We start from the raw sequence: 5,560 nt of genomic DNA on the forward strand, positions 1-5,560 counted from the left end.
CCTTGCGGAGCTGTCTGAGTTTTGCAGTGAACCATGGTTTGTCATTGTTGTAGGTTAACTACTCTGGCGTAGTTTACGCAAGCGCCGGAAGTGATCTCTCGCGCGTATACGTCACTCATTGTTTACACAGTGCACAGTCATTGCGGAAGTGTTCCCTGCCACTGTGAAGATCTAAAGATATTTAGACGTACAGATCATCACAATGGAAGACGATTTTGATATATCAACAGACCACGTGGATTTTTTTTGCCCAACCGTATTTATTTGAACCAGAATACTCAGATCAAGAACTCAGAGAGATGGAGGAAGCATCTGTTGCAGCAGCACGTCTTCAAGCCTCAGAGAGACCGAGATCTCTTCAAAAGTGGTGGTGTTCTTGTAATAAGTGTTGTGAGATCACAACAGAAGTGGAGAGCATCTGTTTTCACGAATGTAACATAGCAATGCCACAACTACAAGACGCCGACGAGGACATTGCCGAGGGTGTCCCATCACACACCTGCCTGACTGAAGATCCAGACTTTTCTCCGCTGTTGAGCCGCAGCGTTTTGCACGTTGTGTTTAGCTTGCCACGTATAAACTGGAGGCGACGTCCAAGGCCAGAGGGACCCAATGGCACGCTGTCAATAGAGTGAGTAATGTGTTGTATTTGTAATGTTATTGCAATGATTACAGGGGTGCATATGAACATATGAGTTTATTATAGTGTTTGCCTTATATTTCAGTCAGTGCAGGTTGGTGGCGTATCGTGTGGTTTTGGAGTGGATGCTGAAGGGGGAATATCTGGGCAGAAGAAATAGAAAAGTTTTACTCTCTTGTGTGGTGAAAGCCATCCGCGAGAAATACCCATCCCCCTCTGGACGTTATGTGGGCTTCACAGAAGCAAACAATGCATTTGCAATGTTGTAGACATTTGAATTGAACTCTTATAATTTGTAACTATGTTCTATATATTTTCAATATTTATTAATTGTAATGTAAGCCTTTTTCTTATTTTATAGGCATTACCATTTATTATCGATTTATGAGCAATCAATGACTTTGTGAAATTTTTGGCTGGTGGTATAATGTAAATTTCAGTTGTCTTTGAATTCCTAAAATAAAACAAAATTGTCAATACATGTTAATTTCTATGTGCAATACTAAACAGTATGTACTTGTAATGGTTTCATTATATAAAGATAGATAGACAATTAGAATAAAGAGTAATGCCATTACATGAAAGCAAGTATTTTACCAGTTTAATTTTCTTTATCCATAGATTCACAAATGAACAGTTATCAAATCACTGAAAAAAAATGTAGTTATAAACCAAATTATAAACAACTTAAAACCTATTATAAGTAAATAAGGAACCAAATGCAATACGATGTTTAATAGATCAATTATAATTTAAATATCTCAATTACTGACTTTTTCCTATAAGCTTTTTGTTAAATACTCCTCATTTAGTTATTTAACAGATATATTGACTTTTGGATACTACTGTAACAGGCAATGTCAAACATCACACACACACCCCTAAAGAAAACCACCATGCAATGTGGAATCTTTGAAATTTTGAGTTGGGGACTCGTACAGTTTTCTGGCCACCCACTGTTTAGAGTGCTTGGGGAACACTACACTGAACCGTGGCGTACCTACCAAAAAAAATAAAAATTGTATTTATATTTGTACTGAAATATTAAATTACAATCAGTGATGTATTGTATAGCAAACTTACCAGTGTTGGTTCTGGCCTGCTGTCTGTGAACATTCTCATTGTGGTCAAGCACTGCCACCTGGGTACGTGCAAGCATTGATGTGTAATGGAAGTGTATTCTTTTGGGGCAGTACTTCAGGAGCAGTGAATGGAACACTTCAAGCTTACCTGATAAAAACTAAAATAATACAGTGTTCAAAAATATTCTTGCTCTGTACATGAACATACATTATACATATGTAAACTGACCAGTATGCTTGAAAAGTGCCATCTGCCTGAGGTCCTTCAGAAGACCCTTGTCTAAGACAAGGTTCTCTAATGTAATGAATGCCCTGGACTTTTTATCAAGCCATTTGTTTTTTCTCTGCTCATCAGAGGTAAGCTCGCTATGCAGACATCTTCTTTCTTCTCCATCTTCTGTCCAGGAATGAACCCCCACAAATGTGGTGCAGAAGTGACCTTTTGATCAGCTCCTGATAAATTTGAAGTAAATATTTAGCTGTCTTCTAGTTTATTTGATAAAAACCAGTTACAGAAACACAGTCACGCAACTTACATCCGGGTCACCTCCACAAGATGAACATGAAAACCACAGATGATTGCTAATGCTCTTAATCCATGGCTGAAGTGGTCTGTTGTCTTTGTATCTGGATACCAAAGCCAGTTTCTTTCTACAAGAAAAAGAAAATGTTCATCTGCATCCAAAAGTATTGTTCAACATCACAGTCATCAGCTGTGTCTGACTTGAAAACAGACACAAGGGGGTGTGATATCATATTACTACTAGAGATTCTAAAGCATACAGAGCTGCTTTATTTACAACCCTTCTGTACCTTTGTCATTTAGTGTTTACCCGGTGAAGAGGCACTTCAATTAGAAGAATGCCAATTTTTTTTTTTTTTTTTGGTGAATAGTTTACTGCTGCGTTTATAAATAACAAAACAGAAGTTGAAAAGAATACATAATTTACTGCACTAGGCATTGATTAAAAAAAAGCATACATTTTGCCACATGCCATACATCAAACTCGTGATGAATGTTTGTGTAGTCGACTCGCATTATCTTGCGAATGGATGGGGATCTATCAGTTGTCACCACACTTACTCCAATGTCGTCATCTAGGATTTTGCTGAGTGCTCTCCTGAAACCAGTCGACTCCTACAGAGCTTGATGATTCTGTAACCTATAATAAAAAGAAATGGCAATTGCAAATGAGACACAGTATTACAAGGTTTGTAAATCTTGGAGAAAAACAACAGTTTTGTGAATATGACCCATAACCTGTTGTCCGTCTACACACAGGTAATTTGTAGTTCATTATTATAAATAAAACATAAAAATATTACATTAAAATTGCATTACCCCAAACATATATCACTATTGTCATGAACACTTACTTGCACCAGCTCAAAGTGTACCACTTTGTCTGTATTGTCATCCATCAAGCTGTATGTGGTGTACTTTGCCGAATATCCAGGACTGCGTTGAGATATAACAGAAACCCAGATTTCAACGTTTATTGTTACTTTAAAGAGAACATAATATCACATAAAAATTCACCATTTACATATAAAATTACCTGTCTGATCTTCCATCTCCAGATAAATGTATTTCCTTTTTTTCTGTGCTTCCTGCCTTCAAATGTTCCAGTAAGGCAGTCTGTTGTTCTTTGAATGCCTCATCAATTGCCGGTATGAGGTAAGAAGACTGTATTGCAAAAAAAGTTGTTTTGTGTGGTACTTGAAGATTAAGCACAGCAGCCCATTCAGAGATGTCTGCATACGTGGACCCCATAAACACAGTACCTGCTGACACTAGAAGGTTGTTTGATGGAATTACATGCACATCAGAACATGAATTCCACTGCCCCTTATGTCCTTGTTCACATTCCCAAAGAACACTGATTAGGCTCCCTGAAGTTTTTATTTTTTTTCTGTGATTAGTGCCACCACAGTCTTGACATCTACTAAATTGTTTCATCAGTGCTGATTCATTAACAATCCATTTCCGTTCTTGCCATGGCTGTTCCTCCTCTTCCTCTGTCGTAGTGGTTGTACTGGAGGCAGATGTGGAACTAGGTGGAACAAAACTAACATTCTTCTTTTCAGATGGTGGATCTAATGAAAGCATGCTGATATTTAGGTCATCAGGCTCGCTTTCACTGGCAGCTGGTTCATCCTACAAGAGAAAAGGAAGGTGTTTTAAATATTTGTGTAAAGACATAAAAATAGTTACAAAAAATGTACATTACAAATAGCTGTATTCAGTTTACAGTTGTTTATACCAACAGCACATTTAGCCATTTTCCAGCTTGCATGTAAAATTCAGAAACACTCTCATACTTACAAACTGCTGGCACCTTACAGCTGGAAGAGCAAAATATGTCCCGGATGTGGAGGGATATGAATGCTTTTCCGACGACTGTGGACTTGTTAGTAGTAACATCATATGCTTGTGTAATTTGTCCTCTTGTCCAGTGTTTTTTTCAACACCAGTTTTCATTGGCTTCTGAGGTGTTGATTGTGGAACATCTTTTAGTCTTGACTCGTGTTCTGCAGGCTGATCTGGTTCCTGTTGGCTTTCCTAAGAATATACAGTATTGCTTGTCATTACAAAGTCAATACTATTTGGAGCTATACTAACTTGAATACACACTGTGTATTATTATTATTACTATTATTATTTTACTTCATCCTTCAAAGTAAACATAGTTTTAGAATGGTTTTACAACAAATCTGTGTCTCTGTAGTAAAACCATGGTTAACCATAGTTTAAACATGGTGCCTGTAGTACAACAGTTGTTATACAAATGGAAGTAAAACACTAAAAAAATTGTATTTGTTACTTTTCGTAAGGACAGCTTTACAAATAAAAAGGACACATACAAAGATCTTGTTCACATACCTCAGTTGGATGTGGAAAAACCATAGGCACAGCTGATGGTTTAAGTCATACATGATGCTCTCCTGGGTCTTATGAAAGCTTATTCGTCGATTTCAGCAACTTCTCACCACCACTATCACCAAATAACTTTGCACGATATACCATCACGGTTCAATGCAGCTTAAAACAAGCTTACCTCTTTCCAGCTGTTTGCAGAAAAAATACATGATACAACATTTGTATTTCAGTGGATGTATACTGTGGTGTTTTTATAGCAAAAAAAAAAATGTAGAGGGTTTAATTTGGCCATCGAACAATTAAATTAAAACTAGTGCAATATTTTTCTCTGTAATTACTGTGCAAATATACACTTGTTCTGTGTTTAAGTCCAACTTGTTCCTCCCTTGTGGATTGAAACAATTACCAGCGTGTTTTATATGTGTAGGCTATAAAAAAGTACACAGCGTATGTATTTGCTTAATTGCTTGCAAATATAAGAGGTCATACATACCCTGCAATATTAGAATAGGTACCCCTTAGTTTCAAAATACTTACAGTAGAAATAATTTGTAATTTTACAGATTATTACGCCTTTATTCTCCAAACTTCGCATATTGTTACCTTATACCTACATGGAGGTACTGAATAGGTAGGTACACTGTAATTACAAAAAAGTTACACTGTAAATTCTGTTTACTTACGCAGTACATTGCGGGTTGTAATCTAAAGCGTTACCAAAACTTCATTTTATTTGTTACTTTTCATGAGGGCAGCTTTACAAATAAAAAGGACACATACAAAGATCTTGTTCACATACCTCAGTTGGATGTGGCAAACTACGCCAGAGTGCGTACACACCTCACGCACCAGATGCCGTGCGCGCACTCAAGGCAGTTGGACATAGTGGTGTATTAGAGGTAAAAAATTATATAAATACTGTTCGGTTTCTCGCACAAACCGATCGTTTCGTGTCTT

The 5,560-nt window shown here is 37.1% G+C and overlaps 1 long non-coding RNA gene across 1 annotated transcript; it reads right to left on the bottom strand.

The window, feature by feature from the left end:
• Nucleotides 1-1,554: 1,554 nt before the first annotated feature.
• LOC107704677 (uncharacterized) lies at nt 1,555-2,346 on the bottom strand. The gene is made up of 4 exons (XR_001635986.1): nt 2,259-2,346; nt 1,952-2,175; nt 1,724-1,870; nt 1,555-1,640 (listed from the first exon to the last, which is right to left on the bottom strand). It is a non-coding gene; the product is annotated as an uncharacterized LOC107704677 (long non-coding RNA).
• Between the last annotated feature and the right edge of the window lie 3,214 nt (nt 2,347-5,560).

This window comes from Sinocyclocheilus anshuiensis, unplaced genomic scaffold (genome assembly GCF_001515605.1).
Source record: "Sinocyclocheilus anshuiensis isolate Anshui unplaced genomic scaffold, SAMN03320099.WGS_v1.1 scaffold3941, whole genome shotgun sequence".
NCBI lineage: Eukaryota > Metazoa > Chordata > Actinopteri > Cypriniformes > Cyprinidae > Sinocyclocheilus > Sinocyclocheilus anshuiensis.